Source organism: Plutella xylostella, chromosome 29 (genome assembly GCF_932276165.1).
Source record: "Plutella xylostella chromosome 29, ilPluXylo3.1, whole genome shotgun sequence".
Lineage (NCBI taxonomy): Eukaryota > Metazoa > Arthropoda > Insecta > Lepidoptera > Plutellidae > Plutella > Plutella xylostella.
In genome coordinates this window covers 7,298,143-7,321,496 of record NC_064009.1, presented here as the reverse complement: position 1 = coordinate 7,321,496, position 23,354 = coordinate 7,298,143, and the positions used below count along the sequence as shown (strand labels likewise).

At 36.2% G+C, this 23,354-nt stretch overlaps 1 protein-coding gene across 3 annotated transcripts in view; it reads left to right on the top strand.

Moving 5' to 3' along the window:
• LOC105395452 (prolactin-releasing peptide receptor) overlaps positions 1–23,354 on the top strand; it is an 82,000-nt gene that overhangs the window by 21,233 nt on the left and 37,413 nt on the right. For 2 of the 3 annotated variants that reach the window (XM_038117362.2, XM_011567405.3), the window contains one exon: positions 1,583–2,026. The exons of the other annotated variant lie outside the window; for it this stretch is intronic. The gene's annotated coding sequence lies outside the window, so the exon portion shown is untranslated. Of the gene's footprint in view, positions 1–1,582; positions 2,027–23,354 lie in introns of those variants that run through there. 3 annotated transcript variants of the gene reach the window in all.

The following is a 23,354-nucleotide window of genomic DNA, read 5'->3' as shown; positions in this document are numbered from 1 at the left end:
TTTTGTTTACCGCGCGCTTCGCTTCGCCTTAAAAAGTTTTCCCGTGGGAATTCCGGGATAAAAAGTAGCCTATGTTCTTTCCCAGGGTCTAGACCGTATGTATACCAAATTTCATTCAAATCCGTTCAGTAGTTTTTGCGTGAAAGAGTAACAGACAGACAGACAGACAGACAGACAGACACAGTTACTTTCGCATTTATAATATTAGTTAGGATTATATTTTTTATTTAATGAATACAATGCACTAGGGTACCCCGTACTCCGTACTCATCTAGACTACGCGCCTAGACTAGACTCACGTGCAGTTACCTCACGACGTTTTCCTTTAAAAGTGCATTTTACATAATATATTATGTTTTTTTTATATCATTGTTAGGTTATTTTTTATTCATATAAGTTGGAATTCTGAGCAGATGCAGCTAACAAATTGGCATTATTAATGAAATTAAAAACGTTACCTTGCTGATGAAAGTAGTCGCCATCTCTAGAGCATTCAGTGCCGACAACTTTACAAAAGAAACGGAAGCAAAGTCACCACTGCAAGGGCTCTCGCCTAGCTAATGAACCAATCAGATTATCTTCATTTTACACTTCTTTTAAGTATACAATTAAACCACCTAATGATGGAAATTCTTGCACGAGGTAGGAATTTACATGTTTGCTCTATACCTTTGGGACATTGTACTTGCAACTTAAACTAAAAGTTTTGCAATAACGTTTCGGTACGTGTACTATAAAAGCAAGGCAGCAATAGTCTTCAGTCATTTCATTTATATTTAGGTATATTCGATTCGCTAGCTTGGCATATGAAAAACATTGAATAATTTTACAAATTTCATAATTGTTCAAGTATTAAGTAACTGGAGGTATTAACGAAACAGGTGTTAAATCCCCGAATTGAAAGGTTCTTTATTTGCGAATGAATGAGCATGAATCTTTAAAATATTAATGGCTTTAACGGTCGTGTAAGGATATTTCGTGAAAGCTACCAAAATATGTAAGAAGTATAATTCGTAGAAGAAAATTAATACTGAATATATTTATATGTTATTTACAAATGTAGGAACTTACGTATTCATAAGGTTAAGGCGGATTGCACGTTGTATGTGATGTTTAGATTGAAATTAAAGCTCTACATTTTAGTGTATTATTTGCATCAAACTAGCGAGATGCGATGCACGTTTATTCTGAAAGTCATTCGTTCACCGAAAGGTTGCAGGAAATGATCCTTTTAGCGGGCGCCTTTTGTATTAATTCAAGTTTAAAATTTTGATTCGTTTATCTGTATTTTTATTTATTATAAAGTTGTATTGTATTAATACACAAAAATGCAACAAATGTAAACGTATCTTAAAACTTACGTCCGACGTAGCCGGTGGCCAGTCTTCATATCGATTGTGCGATGTTTCGAAAAACTTGGTTTCTGTAACTCTTTCTTTAAAATCTTTAACAAACGTTTGCGAAATGCTTATGTATGACTAAATTAAATAAGTTTATAATCGTCTGCGACTCTCGTCTCATTTGTTTAGTGAAATGTTTACATGATTCAATATTAGAATTAATTGACTGTCTTTTGTTGCAGGTGTACACATGAGAGGTCGATGAACGAGTTTACAACTTTACAATTATAATTAATATTGATGGAGTTAGCTAGTAGGTACTGTATTTAATTATTAATTTCACGAAGTAGGGTATACAGTGTTGTAAAAATGTGTATGTATCTGTAAATATTTAAAACTTATTAATTTTGCTAAAAAGTGTTAACCCCAATTTTGTTCCTAAAGGAACTTGAGCCCTATTGAGGTGAATACTTTTTTGAAACTTGTAAATAAACTGAAATGTAACTTTTAAACAATTCCTGTAATTGAATGTGTTGATAGATATTCTGTAACTCGATTTCTGTAAATTAGACTAAACTTATTTTTCTATATGTAAAGCTTTAATTAGTCAAAATATAGTCAATGACAAGAAATGTGTGCAATTGTTATAGGATACCTATCTGAATTAAAGCGGTGATAACATAAAATATGATTTATTTGTTATTTTAAAATTATTTATTTTTAATTTATTACATAAGAAAATGCGGCATATCGTCTCATAAGTCTCTCTCAATAATAATACCGAAAAAATGTTCAACTAAATTAAATCTACCTTACATTACATTTAATTATTATTATAGGAATAGGCTTTCTGATAAACATGAGCTCTGAGTCTCTCTTACATATTAAGATTTTACGAAGAAATATTACTTACGCATCTTCAATTTCATTCCTTACAAATATTTCATGAAGGTAGTCTGTCAGTTTCACACCTGAGAAAATTAATTTAACCAGAACTTAAGTATGGATTGCAGCGTTGTGATTGCCTGAATTGTTGTAGAATAGCACTTACTAAAAGTCATTCAAAAGTACATTATATTATATCAATTTTAAAATGTGTTCCATCAGTATCAGCTGTTACATTTATAGAGTACCTCTAACCTTCCTAGTAGTTTAGTACAAAGTACAACTCAAACAGATGCACATGTGACAACGGGCAGGATACCCTAAAGTTGTGCCGCACACACGACTAATTGGATAAGTTATGTTTGCCCACAATCTACCGACTCCAGACACTGGAGAGAGCAAACATATTTGAACCCAGCGACTAACACTGACCCAGTATTTAAAATAGTATAAGTATCTACTTTCGTGGTCAATAAGAAAGTTCCACTTGCTAATCCTGACCCCAAATTACACAAAAAATATTTTGGTAATATTCTGATGCGCTGTGAAATATTCTTCAACACTGCAAACGGTCTTTTAAAAACTGCAACTTTTTCAATGCTCGCGACAGATTAAAGGGTGGTTGAAAATGGTGTCCACACTTGTATGTAGCTTGACTTCATTTGGAACACGTCCTTTGAGAGCAAGCAGCCGGGTTCGGCGAAATACTATTAAAAATGCAGGATAAAATATATTATTATGATCACAGAGGAATCAATCATCATAATCTAGCCTATACGCAGAGTACATTTCACATTTATTTCATATAGCTGTTCCCGCGCGCTTCGCTTAAAAAGTTTTCCCGTGGGAATTCCGGGATAAAAAGTAGCCTATGTTCTTTCCCAGGGTCTAGACCGTATGTATACCAAATTTCATTCAAATCCGTTCAGTAGTTTTGCCGTGAAAGAGTAACAGACAGACAGACAGACAGACACAGTTACTTTCGCATTTATAATATTAGTTAGGATTAGGACTAGCTGTGCCCGCGAGCTTCGCTTCGCCTTAAAAAGATTTTCCCGTGGGAATTCCGGGATAAAAAGTAGCCTATGTTCTTTCTCAGGGTCTAGACCATATGTATACCAAATTTCATTCAAATCCGTTCAGTAGTTTTGGCGTGAAAGAGTAACAGACAGACAGACAGACAGACACAGTTACTTTCGCATTTATAATATTAGTTAGGATTAGGATTAGGATTCTTATTCATGAAAGAGCGGTATACTCCATGCTATACTTCTTCTATTGCAGTGGAAATTTCGAAAAATTTGGAAACCCAAGATTTAACTGTCGGCTGGAATTTTTCAGTTATTGCCCGAGTAAGTTTAAGAAATCTTTATACATGTACACTTGTCCAAAATTAATAATGCACATGCAGATCTTCACAACCGAATCATTAAATCGTAAGAGCCTTAAAAAAACACTTGCATTTTGCACCTTGTTCGAAAGAAATAGGAGTCAATATCATGTGTCACATAATCGAAAACAACCGATCTGTCAAAGATTTCTATGCGCATTATCAATTTTGGAGCACTGTACTTATACCTACTTACCTGCCTACTATTGGAGTGAAATAATAAAATAATGTTAACAAAATAAACCGAATACGCTGAGAAGATTTAATTTACGGATAGCGCATGTCTGAACATTCTGATCCGGATAATGTTGGCATTCAGCGACCAGCCCCTGAATACCCCGCCACACAATAGGCACATAATCAGCTGATCTTTTTTCATAAGAAACGAGCACAAAAGTGAAATCAACATCAAGATAACATGGGAACAAAAATACACCCCCCGCTTTTTATAAAACGTTTAGAATCTTTCTACAGGTGAGTAACCACTCAAGTACATATTTTTAAAGGTGGCGACTGACAGTTGCAGCTAGATTTTATCACACTCAAGAAACAGAGTGCGTTAGCTGAAAAGTTTTATCTACGCTCTACAAAATAAAACACAATAAGTACAGCAAACGTTAAAATTGTTTAACTTTTCCGCTAACATATTTTTCTAGCTAGCAGTTTCAATAATGTTACCTTAAGAGATAACTGCAAAATGCAGTCTACGCAGTTACACATAAAAATCAATGTTATCATACCTAAACTAAATCGGCATCTGAAACAATCTCGAGGTGACGAAATATTGAACTCTGCAAGGCAACAGTTCATTCCACTCCTAGTTCTATAAAGGCTATTATTTTCACTTTTAGTGCTTGTGAGGCATCCCTACAGAGCGTCTTTAAGGTAAGTTAAAACAATATTAAGTTAACAGTCGGTAAATTTTCCAAAGGCCGTTAAAGTAAGTATTACCGGTGTTTTATTTTCAATGGGGTTTATAGTTTGTTTTATTTTCAATGGGGTTTATAGTTGGTTTTATTTTTCACAGGTTAGTACTTTGTAGAGGCCTTATACTATGTCGTTTACGATTCCGCACTATCATGATTAACGACCATTGCTGTTAGTTGTAAACCTATAATGTGGCAAGTTACTTGGCGACCCTCCTTGCGGGGTGTAAGAAGTGGCGGGGGCGAGGTAGCACGACATGCTACACACGTAGAAAAGTGTGCCCGGATTAATCTCGCGATAGCTTGTAACTATTTCTGACGTAAGAAAAATTTTATTCTATGAGTGTTCCCGTAAATGTCATATTTAGCTTAAAATTTATAGTTTGACAGCATTAAAATTTGGATGTTTACCTTCAGAATATCTACCAATTTGAATTTATTTATGTAAGAGTGTTTTATTTTATAAATCAATTTCCATGTCACTTTCATGTTCACTCTCTGTTTGAACTTGTTCATTGTCGTCGTCATCCTAATCTTCATCATCGTTTTCATTAACTTCAATTATAAATCTAAGACAAAAACCAAAAAACATTATACCTACTTTGAAATACTCTACTAGAGTACGCCAGTCATATTAGTTCAGTGTACACCTATAATATTTTATGTTTAATTTACATTAAATTATAAATAAACCATAACATACCTGTCCAATACATCGTCAAATACTCTATCAGATTTATAATATTCGTCTTAATTTTTTATGACATGGTCGTCACAATTTCTCCACTTTTCAGGCGAATAATTAGAGAAAAGCAACTCTAAGGGCGTCTTGCACAACAAAGTTAAATAAAATTAAATAGATTTAGTCTTTTATCTCTTTATCTAAGTTAGAGTCAATCGACGTTCTTGCGAGCTCGCCTTTCACGTACTGCCACACAAGTTCAATAGGATTTAATTCCAGGTGGTATGGGGGTAGGCGAAGCACGATATGACCATTTCCTTTCAAAATTTCATCAATTTTGTAATTTTTCTCTGTGTTTTGCTCATTAATTACTTTCATTAAATCACATAAATTTTGGTTGCTTTCCTAGTTACAAGAACTGACAACTGACGCACTGTCATATGGACTCTTCGTCTTTGTTGTTTACTTTTTCGTATCTGACTGCGCAGTACCAACCTTTAGCCGCGTAGCATGACTGATCCGGTGCGCTGTTCTACAAGAAGCCCCTATATTGATACATTATACGATTTGTTGTTTTTAACGTTATTTTGTTGACGAATTATAGATACCTAATAATAATATAATGATAATATTAAAAAGGCCTCAACACTCATCCTAAGACTAATGGTCTCAGGATCAATGATCTCATGTGGGTCGAACTCAAATTATGACAGATTATATAAGACATGTGGCCGCCTCGGCTGCGCGGCCGAGACTGCCGTAACAATGACATGCACTTCACGCGTTGCCCTTCCCCGCTACCCGCTGTCGTCTTGGGTACCTCGTCCCCTCCGCGTCTTTCACCCCGCAAGGAGGGTCGCCAAGCAACTTGCCAATCTATAGAGTCTATTATTTTAGCTTACCTCAGATACCACCTTGACATTTTCACTTGTCAATTTAGTATTTCAGATAAAAAATAGACATTAATTAGGTTATGTAGGTATGACTGAAAGTATAAATCATTACACACATATAGAACAACGAGGACTTGGGTGTACCCTCTACTCAAGTAGAAGATCCCTAAATGATTAACGAAAACGATGATGTTAGCGAGAAGACGGCAGATGGACCAAGGCAGTGTCGGAGTGGTGGCCAAGGGAGGGGCGACGATCAATCGGTAGACCCCCACCCGTTGGTCCGATGATATTAAGAGAATAACTAGACCAAACTGGATGAGTGTAGCATACCGACTTGGCATAACATGGAGGAGGCCTATACCCTGCAGTGGTTTGACATAGGCTGATGATGAGGATGGTGAAAGGTATAATACTAAATAAGAAATCGATTTTATAGGGTTGTAAATTTTAGCATTTCATTAGAGATTCCGAATTGAAATATCGAGATAGAATCATAAAAATAAATGACGAGTTTCAGGATTATAAATTAGAATTAAGTACAGGAGCTGACTGCTTCATAATAGATATATACCTACATTATTAATTTATTGTACCTTGTAAAACGCACAAGTTAAAATGTGAAAAATATCATATTTTTTATGAAACATAATCAGGATAAGCGGATGGTTCAGTTTTTTCGTGATATGCAAACAGTTTGAAAAAATGTTCATTTGTCTAATCTCATAAGTGTCTTAACTTAAAACCATAACTCTAAAATATAATAATACCAGCATAATACCAGTAAATTTATAAAGCAAATAATAAATACCCTTGCCTTACCTTACCTTTAGTGAATTAACGTGTTAGCTGTCCACTAACTAGAAGAACAAACTGTGGAATTTATTATGTATTCACTTTATAAAGTTTATTTATCTCAAGTATTCTGAGAGGAACAGCGCGGTAAGAAAATAACATTCTACACTTTTATTATTAAATCTATGCTAATGAAATAAGGACCAGTCCGCTGAATTTGTTTTTAGGGTCCCGCACCTCAAAACGGAAGCGTTTTAATTATATTTAGGTCAGTTTCGTGCCTTCTTTTAACATAATTATTGCATTGCATAATTTGTGCAATAAAGTATTAAATAAATAATTATTATGTAGAATTTTAAAAATTAATTAATAAATAACATTTTTTAATCACTGCACATACTTAAATAAAGTATGGACTTGTGTGTAAACAACTCACCTGGATACAAATTGACAAAGGATATACAAAAAATATACACTGCGAACACAGTAAAAAGGCGGTACGCTCAGCAAATGCTGCATGTTATGGCTAATTAAAGTTTTCTACTAAGTACGTATTACAGATAAAGTCTTAGCTTTCTACTTATGAGTACTACTACCATTGATTTGAAAAGGAAGGATATGGCCGTCAGAACGTTTTGTCAAATGAAAATGACACCCGCGCGCTGGCCCTAATTCATACAAATTATGACAGATTTATGAGATTTTAGGGCCAATGCGAGGGTGTCATTTTCTAGAGCAGTTGGGTTTGTCCTTGCGCTAGTAATAAGTCAATGACTACTACCTATTAATGCATTCGTATTAGCGGCAGTTTTATGGAGCTGAAGCTCAAGTGAAGGTGAAGGCTGGCCGCCGCGCCGCCGCCGGTGCTCAGGGCTAGCACTTTAGCTGTCATCTACAGACGGATACAGGCACAGATAAATGTTACACAGTTTCCTGGAATATCTTCCGGCCAACGCTCTTCGCAGACATGTCAACTCGCCATCGTCGCCTTCTTCGAACCAGGTAAGGTCACTCTAGATTACGGAAAACGAAGTTTCAAAGCGCTGTTGCGGTAACCCTTAACCGGAGTCTTACCTCTCATAGTAATAAACGTACCTGATTTTGTTAGTTACTTTTTTATCAAGCTAGAGTAACCCTCGAAAGCACTAGTCATGTTCAGTGCTATGGACCCGTACATGCGAAGATACGATGCAATAAATTAAGCTTCGATGACACTGGGCTAGTCTCATCACGACCCATTACGTCCCCACTGCTGGGGCACGGGTCTCCTTCCAATGAAGGAAGGGTTTAGGCCTAGTCCACCACGCTGGCCAAGTGCGGGTTGGTGGACCCCAACACAAGCAAGCTTGTGCTGAGAGAGTTGTCGGGTAAGTGGGCAACCCGACTGTCAGATGTTTTCAAGCCGCCCGAAGGCCTCTGACTAGGCTTAACGACTGCTGCCGAAGCAGCAACCGGGACCCACGGCTTAACGTGCCGTCCGAAGCACGGAAGCGTCCAGAAAAGCACCACTTGAAATTGGTCACCCATCCAATGGCTGACCGTGTCAGTTGTTGCTTAACCTCAGCGATCAGTTACGATCACTGAGGCCCGCTCGACTACGGACGCTTCTGGGCTAGTCTACTGACTGTTAATCGATGAGTTCGCGAGTAGCTGTATACTCGCTTCGTAGCATTGAGCTTTTAACTGTCTGTTTTTAACTATACTTAGTTATTATAAACAGGGATGAAATTCGAAAAACAAGAGTTCTTGTACACATTTTAACTCAATCCAAATCAAACAGATAAATAGACAAACATAACTTTGCACTCTTTCATCTCACTCGACAACTATCCAGCCAACTATAATTACGTACTAATGGAAAACATACAACACAGATTAATATTGAACGGTGGCCGTGTCTGGGGGATCACTACAGAAATCGCACAAACGAACGAACGAACGAGAGCTGTCACGCAATTATGTTAATGCAACGAAATAGAGTCGTGGTTTCAGCAGTTTCTTTTTGACTAAGCTTCAAGGCGATGCGTCAACCACGGCTCTATCTTGTTGTATTTTTCGTGCCGATTGAATGACAGCTCTCGTTCGTTCAATTTCCGTAGTGATCCCCCTCCTGTGCTATTAGCATCTAAGTACTCGTGCATAGAGATTACGTAAACAGCCATTATCCTCGATCCTTCAGTGAGGGCCCGAGGCGATCCCAACATAAGTATTTGTACATATAACATAGTCCATATACCTTAACGCTAGCCGATACAAATACATAATACATACCACTTCGAAAGTATGTTTGTCAGTTAACCGCTGAATCGACCTTTTTGGGAGCAAATAACGAAGGGTAATTTTATTGGAGGACTACCTTTGGCTGCGAGCTTCTCTTCACCATTAAGAACCTTCATGTGATAAATAAACACACCAAAAAAGAATTTGCGAATAGCATTTTACTCGTGTATGTAGTGATACCGTGACCAAGGGATTTATGGATTACGGCCGAAGTACCGGACAGTACCTCATCTACTTACCTGTAAACTCACTTAACGTGTTGTAATGTAGGTACCTACCTATCTATTTTCTGAGTGCCGTGATAAAAAATCATCGGTTACAATCGTGCACGAATTTTACCTGTGATTACTTTTTTTCAATCTTACAGAAATAAAAACCGGCCAAGTGCGAGTCGGGCTCGCGCACAAAGGGTTCCGTAGCAGCAAAATTACAGTTAAATCAACCTATCTCAAAAACTATAAGAGATACTTTGATCAAACCAAAAATCGTTGAAAGAGTTAATTAGCATGCATCACCTCTATTTTTTTTAGAATTTTATACCCCGTAGTTATAAAAATAGAGGGGGGGGGACATACTTTTTACGACTTTGAGAGCTGATATCTCAAAAACCGTTCACTTTAAGAAAAATGTTTTTTAGAAAACTTTATATCATTTTAAAAGACCTTTCCATTGATACCCCACACGGGTATGTACATCGAAAAAAAAAATTTTATCCCTCAGTTACATGTATGGGGGGCCCCACCCCCAATTCTTTTTTTTACTATTTAGTGTCATATTTTTGTAGCGGTTCATACAACACATATTCCCATCAAATTTCATCACTGTAGTACTTATAGTTTCCGAGTAAATCGGCTGTGACAGACGGACAGACGGACAGACGGACAGACGGACATGACGAAACTATAAGGGTTCCGTTTTTGCCATTTTGGCTACGGAACCCTAAAAATGTGTGTTTTGTAAAACACGAGTCGCCTTCGATTCGATTTATCAAATAATCCTATGACTCACTTATGTATAAAATATGGTATCCAAGTCAGTGCCCTGGGGACTCTTTTCCAGTACGCTAGCACACTACCCCGCTGGTCACCAGACTCAGGGTGATCACTCTAAATAGACAAACACACGAACGAGAATCGTCACGCAATCGGCACGCTCCCGCGGATAGTCGCGCGTGGGTCGAAAAGACCCAGCACTCTATTTATACCACGATAACTTTTAAAATATTTGATATTACTAATTTGCGTGCCTAGTACCTTTAAGTAACCATATAGGCTAGCCGCACTCCCCACCCCGACCAGATTGCCCGCGGCACTTGGGCAGGATGGATATTCAAAGTGAGTATGGGTCTTTTCGACCCATGAGCGACGCTTTGTGTCAGTATAATTTTTTTGATATTTTTTTTATTTTATTATTTTTTCTTTTCAGAAATGTCACGTAACCTTTTAGACGATCTTTGTAGAGATCACACTGCATTTTTATGCATTAATTGTAATCCGAATATGTGAAAATACCGAAGAAAATACCTAATTATATACTTAATCAATACAAGGAAGAAGTAATTTTGTATGTAAATTTATGTTAACTTTGAAGGCTGATTGTTGATTATTTTTTTATATAAAAAGTTAATTATTTTTTTGTTACTGAGAAGAATGGTTATTAGTTTAGATAAAACTAAGTTTTTTTTATTGGTAAATATAAAATTAATAAAAATAAGCTGTCATTTATGTTCCTATGTAGATAAATAAGAACATGAAGCATTGTACTTTTGAAACTGTCAAAACATATTTTTTTATCCATAAATTCATAAATAATTTTGATTTGAATATAGATTTATTACTAACCTTACGTTTGATGTACAATAATATCTAAATTTTCTTTTTTTTTTCGAGAAAATAGATCAATTTACTTTCGGGTCTAAAAGACCCACATGCGACTGTTTGTGTCACGAAATTTGACGCGAGCACTGGCGGGTTAATACAACGAGACAGAGCCGTGGATCGCGCAGCGTTCCGATGTTTCGTTAAAACAAAACTGCATCGCTAAACACAACTCTATGTTGTTGTGCAAAGCGTACCGATTGCGTGACAGTTATAGTTCGTTCGTTCGTCTCGATCAGAGAGTGACCCCCAGGCGCTGGCGGAAGTGTGCCCTGACTCGTTTGCGAGCCTGTCGGGATCTCTAACAAGTATTGCATCCGGCCCCATGGCCCGAAATGTAACTAGTTTATTACCCTCGAAGTCCTCACCATGTCTATCCCACGCACAGCGTTGTGATCCCACGTCACGTCATATACACAGAAAGCGGGTGAGAAACGTGGGGATAAGTGTGAGGCACCATTGGTGCATTGTGTCGCGTAGTCGTGAAAAAGGAAATATCATTTAAAAAAACGATTCTTAACTCGATGCAATACGCGGGGGGTATAAGGGGTTAATTTTTAACGAATACGCAAAAACGATGTACGAAAGTTGTTTAGAATCATTTTACCCTTTCGACTTACTAAAACACTTTTGCAACAACTCGTATGGAAGGCAAAAATAAACGAAATGCATTTGCATGCTCGGCATTTTTGATTGAATGGTGAGTAAACTGTTCGTATATGTAAAAAATCTTACATTTTTTAGTTCCGATTTTTTTCGATCGCTTTCACCACTATTGAAATCGTAAGGTTCTACTGTTACGAGTCAACAATCCTTTAGCTGGTCAAATTTATGCTTCTAAAAATTGTACCCCCTTTATTTGTGTAATAGGGTAGGTCATTTCCAAGGTATAAAAATCTAAATTTTGTTTAGTCCGTATGAGACTAAACAAATGCTATTGAAAAATAGCAGACCTTCATAAAAATATATAAATAAGTATATTATGTGTAGAGCATTATTGATCACTGTTTTATGAACAGGTTGGTTCTGCTACATTAATACGAAGTCCATTAATTATTTATTTATCAATTCGTCAGTGTCACAGTGATGAAATGAAATATTTTTAGGTGCTGCTGAATAAAGTATTTCTCCTTTTTCTTATAGTTCTTGCGTCTTTTACTATAGATTTCGAAATATAGTATGGTCTAGTTCCTCAAACAACGGATCTATCTGCTGATTGTTAGTCTCGCATTTAGCATGGATTATTTAAGAATAATACTATCAGCCGGTAGGAAAATTGTTCTTTGCTAAGAAGATCAAAATAAAGTCAAAATATGAGTCAGATAGAAGTTATACCTAAGTATAAGTATACAATACAATGATGTCAATTCTGAAGGTAGAAATTCTAAATTTAGAGCTGTCAAAACCTTAATTTCTTTGTTTGAAATTGGACTCTATGATTGTTTCCGTAAATTTCATTTTATGGGAGCAAATTTTTAGTTTGACAGCGTTAAAATTAGAATTTCTGCCTTCAGAATCGACATCAATAATAATACAATTTTCAGATTCATTCGGTTTGAGGTGTTCATTGTTCGTCACTGTCTTACCATACTAAAGAAATATTTTTTTATATATAATAATATCGATTGTTTTTGTTGCTTAAACTTGAAACACATGGCGGCGCACAGTGGACGGCGAGCTGCGAGCGCAAGGCCTGAGCTGGACGGAGGCCAGAGCGGTTACTGAGGACAGAACGGCGTGGCGCACGCTTGTAAAGGCCCTCTGTACCACTGGGGTACCATAGGACAGCAACAAACTTGAAAAATGTATATAGTCAAATAATATTATAAAAGTTAATCTGCAAGTGGCAAGTTTGGGAAAGCGGAAACGATCGGATGTGGCTTGGTTCGTCCGGAAATAACCTCAGTATAGGTGCAGTGCGGGAAAACTGGATATTTTTATCAACTTTTATATTTATACATTGTATTTATACATATATACTCAAAGTGTTTTACAATGTTTAAAAATGTAAGCAAGTTAATTTAACTTAATATTCGAACCATCATCATCACGACCCATCAAGTCCCCATTGCTGGGGCATGGGTGTCCTTCCAATGAAGGAAAGGTTTAGGCCTACTCGTTTAGTTTATTTGTTATCCGTTCGTTCATCTGCCTGTCAAGAAGGCCCATTATCTCGGGAATGCGTGGAGATATCGGTTTGAAATTTTTACCATATATTCAAGTCTATAATCCCTTGAGAAAACATCAATCTTCCATGTGAACGTAAAAAAATATACAAAATATTTATGCTTGAAATGCCTATTTTGAAGCTCTCATGTAAATAAAATTCATAGGGTATTCCTGTAAAATTTGGCAACTATAGTACTGTCGAAAATGTTTGTATTTAGATTTTCTGACTAGTTGAACAAGGTATTATTTAAGGTAAGCAATAAGTGTATTATTTTATGTAAGTATACAATAGGTATATACTTATATACAATATGTGCACCTTTAAATTATATAAGAAAGTTATCCCAGCTTTTTCAATTTAATTACAAATACCTAAATACGACGAATGAAAAACAATAGCTTAGCTAGGTACCAAAAGTTTGACAGCAACAACATTGAAATGCTTTCACCGTACGAAAATACACGAAACAGTTTAGAAAGTTCGACAAACTCAAACACAAACTGCTAACAGCTGACTTACGAATGTAATTGTGTAAAGTAAATGAGTAGGTACATAGTAACCCTTCATGGAAAGGTGAGCCGAGGGTAGAATTTTCAGAACCTTTGAAATCATTGACAAGACTGCTAACTATGCAATTAAAGTTTAGGAGCTAGTGTTGGAAAATAATAAGAACTGATAGCGATAGCTTAGATTAAATTGTTAATAGTACAACACAACCTTCTTACAAAAAGCCGTTCATAAATTAAAGAAGAACGGAAGGAGGAAAAATCGGCCCGATTATCTGTCTGGGCCCGAAGTCTGTAGACACATTGAGACTGGCCCCCTATCGCGAACTTTTTTGACAACGAATTTCGGATGCAATTTGTATTAAATTTGACACTAATCACTTTGTAAATGTTACTTCGTTTTGACTTCGCGTTAGGGCTCCAATCGTCAATGACTATGAATCTATTGACATCCATTAGGATTAGCAGACTTGTGAGTTGTCGTACAAAAATTATGACGAGGGCGAGCAGCCTAAATTAAATATTTTGAAACAGTAAACAGTTGGTATAACATGGTAATGATATTTTTACCGCACTGCAATGAAGTCTGTAGCCCACATTAAGCTCTAGGAGTGCTTCATCTCGACTTTATTAAAGACACAGGGTGTGTCTTGAATAGAGAATTAGTCGCGATACCATCTACTGCTATACAGAGTGTTCTATTAAACATCATCAAAACTTCTTATATTATTTAGTTCACAATCGGTCATCGAAGAAGACTAGTGATATTTGACATAATCTATATATATCGGTACCGTAAGTATCAAACGATACGGGCATTCATACATACATAATATATTATGGAGAAACGGCGTCGGCGGTGCCGATGAAATGGACGCACTTGTGTAAATTTCTATGAAAAGAATACTGGATGCGATGCGTCCGTTGTGTACCTACGATGCCAAAAAGTGGACAATTACCATAAAAATTATAGTCGATGTCGATAAGTCACTCGCGGAAGCTTCTTCCATGCATCCCATATGCATTACTAGGATTAGTTTTAGCAATATTTCAAATTGGTTTGACTACTCGATTTATGTAGAATCGAACAATTTTTATTATCGCACAAACAAATCCGCCTGTATAAGTCGGAATACGGAATTGCAATTTGTCTGTACATTTGCAATCTGCAATTCGGTTCGCTCTAATACTAAATAATTAATTTATAGCTACCCGACTATGTTGGAGCCGTTGTTGTCGTTTCATTTATTTAGATCGTTTACTCCTCGTATACAATCACTGAGAGAGTTTCTAAAAACTGGAAACTACTTCGATATCCTTTGTATAAAGCGGGATTTCATCAGTATGGTCATAGTGAGGCCGACTCTAAACATTTTCAATGCTATCGAACAACATATAGCCTAATCGAATTTCTGGGAATAACAATAGTTGTCTATCGAGATATATTGTCATTGGGTGCTACTCGAAGCGACTTTTTTAAACCTAACTTATTAGTAGTTGCTGCAATCCTATGGCACCCCATAGGTGCAGAGGGTCTCCACTAAAGTCTGCCACTTCCGCGTATCTTCCGCTGTACTTTTGGCCTCGCTCCAGCTTAGTCCAGCGGCTCGCAGCTCGTTTTCGACGCTTCAGCGCCATGTTTGGACAGGGCGTCCGCGGGAGCTCTTGCCATTTGGTGGCCTCCAGTGAACCACTATATTGGCGGCAATCGTAGATCCTCTTCGTGTGCCTATTAGTATTACTAATTAGTAGTAACATGCATAATTATTGTGATATTTATTTTATTTTATTTTATTGTATTACTTAAAAACCCATAGACTGATTGTAAAACTACGAAGCTAACTGATACAGCAACATGAAATAAAAACAGGTAATTTTAGTTTGTCTCTGTTCTACTATTTATCATCACAATGCGCTAATAAGGAAAAAAGAACAGCCGACATCCGGTATTTTCATTTGAAGCAAAACCAGCTCAGATTTCCACAGGGAATATGCTCTAATGCGTGGAAATAAGAAATGTTTTTGATTGTAATAAATTTAATGAATTTATGCCGTATTCGCGCAATGTGGATTGGTTTTTAATTTAAATTCATGAGATTGATCATAATTTGATAATAATAATATAATCAACACTGTCATTGCATACCGCGTTTATACATGTATACCAAACAAAACACAAATCACTTATTTAAAATGTAAGTATGCATTTGAATTAGATTATTATTATATTATTATCTCATATTATTATTATCTCTTCTGAACAACTTTTTGATGGATGAGTATCGGGCGTATTTAAGAATGCACTTAATTATGTCATAACAAAACGAGTTTGGTTGTCCCCGATCCCGAAGTTTTTACTTGAACCCAAAAATGCCGAAGAAGCAAGGAGCCTTTACTTACTTAATTACCGAATATCAAATGCTTTATCTCAAATCGAAAATCAAATTCCAAGTAAAACGTAATCGACACCATGAAAAATCTGCCTGCCTGCAGTCATACCGTGATTGTTACATCTATCCCTATCCATTTAAATAAATCTTACAGGATTTTCGGGTAGGTAGAGTTCATCCGAATAATAATGGCCGCGCTTTGCACTTTTGAACTTTTTCTCCATGGGAAAATAATTTTGAGAACTACTGCTTGCAAATCTGCACAAAACCTACAATATTTTTAGGAAAAGCCACCTACTTTGTTTCGTTTTTAAAAAAAAAAGGAATTTGTCCTTTCATTAAAATGAGCTAACTTGAAAGTTGAAGGTATTTTCCCTCCAGACTGCAGGTACGCAGCATAATAAGTTTATGATAGTTCCTATCACATTGAAAGTGATCGCGGCAGATGTCACCACTCACCGCTCAACAAGTTAGCTGACTAGCTGACTCACTGTGGCTCGATCAATCACGCATGGCCCTCCACCGCGCTATCACTTACAAATTGATGACCGCAATCCGTCGTAGGCTTCGTCGTATGATGTGTCATTCTAGCTTACTTATTTATTTATTAAATATGGAACGCCAGCAGTTTACTCACACTCTACACATACAAAAATAACTGTCTTATTCATTAATTATTGTTAATTCCGTTGCGAAAACCATTTACATATACACATAACAGGCGTAGAATTTTTATGAATTCGTTATACTTTACAAATAACGAAATAACGGAAGCTGGGACTGGCTGGTACGTTTAAAAACAACGAGATAAGAGTCGTGGGTAGCGCAACTGCGTAACAACGCACCGAAACTTTATTTTCGTAAGGTAGAGTGACCTCCCAGGTTAGTAACAAAAAACCAAGTTTCGTGGCTCGACAGCTCCGTTCGTTAGTTTTTATGTAAATATAGACGACCGGATGGCGCAGCGGTTAGCAACGCTGACTCTTGTGCCGAAGGTCCCGGGTTCGATTCCCGGCCGGGGCAGATATTTGATTAAACACAGATATTTGTTCTCGGGTCTTGGATGTGCCCGTAAAATGTCAATAGGCCCGCCCCCTATTACATTGGGACTAACATAAACACTGGCGAAAAGTGGGTGCAGCAATGCACCTCTACCTACACCGCGAGGGAGTAGGTACATTAGTACAAGGTGTGAGTGTTTATATTATTTTTATATTATATAGACTACGTCTCTTGAAACTAAAAATATCTAGTAGGTGTTGGCACATCCAACACCCGAGAACAACAATAATCGATATTTTTGATCCTTCTTACCTAGTAAAATGAGACAAAAAGATTGAGAAATAAAAACGTATTCTGTTCCGGTCAGCGGATGCACTTCTGTCTGTCTACCCCGTAAGGGATTTCAGCGGTGACTTTTTACTATGTTTTTTCTAAGTTGTAATCCCAAGGGTCGTATACGTATAACAAATAGCAATGATTACCGTTTAAAACTTTTCCCTTCGGAACTATGTGACAGCGCGTAAACTTCGGATATGAGTGGTCCCGAATAGTTGGCGGGTTCGCGCCATGAATATTGTATTATTCTCTGTAACATCAGACTCTACACTGGGTTCTTTTTCTTTCTTATACCGAGAAGGAAAATGATTTGTTTTCAACAGGATTCGAGTAAACATGGCACTTCTATTTTTCATTATGTTTGTGTGTTTCTTGTCTATCTGTGAAATCGAAACGAACGTTGACCTTTTAAGTATGGCTCGATTGTTTGATCTATATGATTTAAATGACATGACACGAGTAGGTATGTAGTAAACATACAGTCCGTTGCGGACTCAAGCTATACTTGAACTAACCATCACAGCCTGTAAAAATATTTGTATTTAATTAAGTGCACTAAAGCTGCTTAAGTTAACTTAAATAAAGTTGTTTTTAATTAAGCTGCCGGAAAGTTGGTGCTACTGATTAAACAGGATATAAACGAAAAGAGATATCAATTCTATATTAAGACTATATAACTATTACCAAGGATGGACGTTCAACTTATGTATAATAATATGTGATGATGTTTAAATGACCTCTACTTATCATAGCCAATTCTGCCGGCTTTCGTGCGGCTTTTGGTTTGCGTAGTACCTACCACTTTAAAATAAGTTTTGAATTCCTTTAATAAGCTGTGTTCAATATGATGGGAGCGAGATTAATAAGAGAGAAATATATAGGTTAGGTAATGTTTTCATTTTAACCAACCAGCAGACACCAAATATTGAGCCGTGAGTTTTTTCGCGTGTAAGTGAAATTTATTATGTACAATGTGGTCTTATTCGGATGGTCGGATTCACACACCTTGACATTGACAGATGCTTACTCGTGTCGTTACAGATATCCTCCGGGATGTATGAAGGATGAGGATGCGAAATGTTGCAAAAAACTTTACGATTTCTTAGAAAAGAGGCTGAGTGTGGGTGTTGAGTAAAATCTTGTAGTTATTTATTTATACTGAGGTCTACTGACAGCGTGATATGCATTTATAAAATAGGAATTCAAAGGGCTTTTATTTGTGTTAGTCCCAACCTACAAACTCAAATTCAAATATCTGGTACTTTTAGAACTATGTAGACTTTGATTTTTTTTCCATTTTTTGTGTTTCATAAGGATAAAGCCAAAAATAGAGTTAAACTTTACCAACACTGGCCATAGTGGCCATATGAAACTAACTAAAAATAAGCAAAAGTGGCACCATCAACTTAAAAACTCAGACTCAGTTGTTTATGTCATGAAACTTGAATGAATCTTGCTAAATAACTTGCAGTTTTATGCACAGGGGTTTATTTGCTTACGGAAACTAAATAAGTTCTTACTATTTTATTTTTCGATGACACACAATGGCTAGACTAGGATTTATCAAAGTGATGAAAGGATTAGCCATTCAGATTAGCGTCAGTCACTGACTGCCCAGGGTGCGCCGGACGTATACAGGGTGTCCCAAAAGTCAACGTCATCCCTTAAAGGGCTGATAGGTCAGCTCATGAGAGGCCAGAATATCACAATATGACCTTAGTAAAAACTCGATAATTTTCGAGATATTGACACTTTTATAAATTTGCTGAAAATCGACACCTTGGATCAGTTTTTTGCGTGCCGCCGGTACAAAAATCCATATTGTTAGAATTTGTTTGGTGTTGCATCTTCCTGTATAGCTCTGCTATTGATCGCAGTCAAAAAAAATATCGAGTAATGCCGCATGTTTAAAAAAAACACGGTTTTCAAAGTCATAAAAGGTAATCGTATTTTTTTATAAACAACTTTGACTCTACATACTGTAAAAAAATATACCACGCAAACCTGGCACCTTATTTGAAAAGATTGCTTACTTAATGCAGTTTCCAAAATGGTATGAAACGTTGCTATTGTTTCAATTAACAAAAAAGTTATTGCTATTTTACTACAAAACGACCTCGATGTAAAATTGTTTGAAGGAAATTTATCTGACTGAATTTATTAAGGGTAAGTCATGTTGGAATGAGTAAAAGTAAAAAAGGTGGTGGGGTCAGCCGTGGCAACATAGATGACGCAAAAATAGCTAAGAAAAAACTTACCAAACTCTTATAAAACATATTTTGCGTTTTTTACACCTTATTTTAAAAAAACAAACATTTATTGACTTTAATTTATATTTCTCAAAATTATAACAACACATTATTATATTAAGTACATAATCAGCAAAAAATAATACTCATTAATGGTCATAATCATAATTTTGAGAGTTTTGTTTAACAATAACTTTAAAATAAATAACAAGTAATTAGAGGTAATGTTAATGACAAACTGATCTATCCCTTTTTTGGATACTGTGGGTGTACAATGTACATGTGTAAGCGTTTTGCTTGTACAATATCACACATTAGCACTACTCAGGAATGTACGTTACCATGCGCTACATTTATGGGGAATGTGGAGGTGCTATAGTCCACTTTTTTCGAGAAAGATATTCAAAATGCGTTTTTTTTAGTAACTGTGACAACGATGTCTCTTTTCCCACTCCCGGCCACACCACCTATTTTACTTTTACTCATTCCAACATGACTTACCCTTAATAAATTCAGTCAGATAAATTTCCTTCAAACAATTTTACGTCGAGGTCGTTTTGTAGTAAAATAGCAATAACTTTTTTGTTAATTGAAACAATAGCAACGTTTCATACCATTTTGGAAACTGCATTAAGTAAGCAATCTTTTCAAATAAGGTGCCAGGTTTGCGTAGTATATTTTTTTAGGGTTCCGTAGCCAAAATGGCAAAAACGGAACCCTTATAGTTTCGTCATGTCCGTCTGTCCGTCTGTCCGTCTGTCACAGCCGATTTACTCGGAAACTATAAGTACTACAGTGATGAAATTTGATGGGAATATGTGTTGTATGAACCGCTACAAAAATATGACACTAAATAGTAAAAAAAAAAATTGGGGGTGGGGCCCCCCATACATGTAACTGAGGGATGAAATTTTTTTTTTCGATGTACATACCCGTGTGGGGTATCAATGGAAAGGTCTTTTAAAATGATATAAAGTTTTCTAAAATACATTTTTCTTAAAGTGAACGGTTTTTGAGATATCAGCTCTCAAAGTCGTAAAAAGTATGTCCCCCCCCTCTATTTTTATAACTACGGGGTATAAAATTCTAAAAAAAATTGAGGTGATGCATGCTAATTAACTCTTTCAACGATTTTTGGTTTGATCAAAGTATCTCTTATAGTTTTTGAGATAGGTTGATTTAATTGCTGCTACGGAACCCTTTGTGCGCGAGCCCGACTCGCACTTGGCCGGTTTTTTTTACAGTATGTAGAGTCAAAGTTGTTTATAAAAAAATACGATTACCTTTTATGATTTTGAAAACCGTGTTTTTATTAAACATACAGCATTACTCGATATTTTTTTTGACTGCGATCAATAGCAGGGCTATACAGGATGATGCAACACCAAACAAATTCTAACAATATGGATTTTTGTACCGGCGGCACGCAAAAACTGATCCAAGGTGTCGATTTTCAGCAATATATATAATATTTATAATATATAATATTTATAAAAGTGTCAATATCTCGAAAATTATCGAGTTTTTACTAAGGTCATATTGTGATATTCTGGCCTCTCATGAGCTGACCTATCAGCCCTTTAAGGGATGACGTTGACTTTTGGGACACCCTGTATAATTGTATAATGAACAGTTGCCCGAGCACAAGTTTCGATCCTCCGTTAACGTTGCGTATCGTTGAATCTATGCGATACCTAATTCGAATCTACAGTCGAAATCGATAGCATTGAATGCTAGCGTTGGCTAGGAGATTCGAAGGTTCGTTTAGAAACTGCTGTCTTAACCTTATTATATCCTAAATTTCGCATTTTTTTTGTTTTTATTATGAAAATATTGTTGAAATAAGTGCTATTATTTAATATTATTTAATTAAATAAATAAACAAAGTGAAATTAAAATAATTCTATCAATTATTTTTAAAAGTTGTTTTAATTTTATATCGTATTATCATGGAAGTAATAATACAACAGGAATGCGCACTCACCAAAATGCTGCAAACAAAAATAGACCTAACGAATTCACCTTAAGATTTATATTTGAAGTGAAAGAGGCCGCGAGCCGATAGAGAGGGTTACCACAGAGCCCTTCCTCTCTTTCTAACAATTGCCAGGATTTAGTTGTGTAAACTTTGGTAGATTTTGTACGAAGAGAGTTATGCAAAAAAAATATTAAATTAACTCATAGACTACTGTATATCATATCATTTTCAAAAACAAATTTATAATAAATCAGTATAAACATGTAATTTTAATGAAATATTTGGTATTTGTTTGAATAATAATTTCATAAAAAATATTGGTAGTTTTTCTAAATACTTTACGACAAGACCGAAGTTGTCAAGATGACGGATGACATTTATACTGTTGTGAGAGATGTTATGGTTAGGGTGACCATTCATTCGTACTTTTGAATCACTTTCCATTAATTAGGACCTGTTTCATTGAACTTTTTGTTCAGCTTTCCTTCCAATGAAGAAACATAGCAAAGGTGGTTCCAAGTAATTCCCACAAATTTTCATCATTTTAAACCCGATGATAAATCCCGATTCATCGCAAATGTTTATTATCGTTACAGTCGAACTATAAAGTCCATCTTAGTAGAATTTGGTAAAAAGACAGATTGTTGTTGCTAGTTCAAACCTTGGGAATATCTAATTGATATGGAAAAAAACATATCAATATTACATTGCAGTTTGCGCTGCAACAACACATCTATACAAATTTTACCTTCACCCCATTTGTTTACTCAATTGTCATATCACCAAAATACATTCGTACCTACATTGCAATCGAATTATTCGAATAATAGGTGACTTTGAGACCATCGACACCTATTCGCGACATGATAGATTAGAAGTGATGTCTCATGAATTACCTAAAATTATGGTCACCAAAAATAGAAAGAGATGGAGGGCTCCGTGCTGACTATCTCTGTCGGCTCGTTTTTTTGGTGCAGTGCGCATTCCTGTTGTATTATTACTTCCATGCGTATTATGAACAAATATGGACGTTTGTGATTGTGAAACCAATTTGACGTATAGATTCAAACAAAAACGCTAGCGATAAAATTTCGTTCGAATCTATGCGTCAAATGAGGCGTTTGTTAAAAAAAAAAAAAGTTCCTTTTTGGAGAAATAGATGGCGTTGTCTGGGGTTGTACCAACTTTCAAACCCTCAGAACGTGAATGAAAATCACTTGGTATGAAATGATCCGAACACAACCATGAATGTTTTCGCAGTTTCCAATCAATTTTTCGCACATTTATCCGAGTCGCCTTAATCCATTGTTGCGCCTGGCTTTCATCATTTGGAAATTTATGATGTCCTTTATTTTTACAAGTTGCGACGGCACACATTCTCATCTTGTCTTGTAAGTATTTCTTTGGGATCTTATTCAGGATCATACAATAAATAAAAATAGAAAATCAGTTCTCGCACGCAGCACCCGTTCAAACGGCGCGCATAGAGAAAAGAACACTACGTGACGGCGCGGGTAGAACTATTCACAGAATACTTAGCACTATCCCAAGCCACATGCAGTCTGAGCCTCGGAAGGATGGCTCGCGCTACCACCCGACATTTAATCACAACTAGTGAGTTCTTATTCTGAGTTTAGTACTCTTTGCTCTCTATG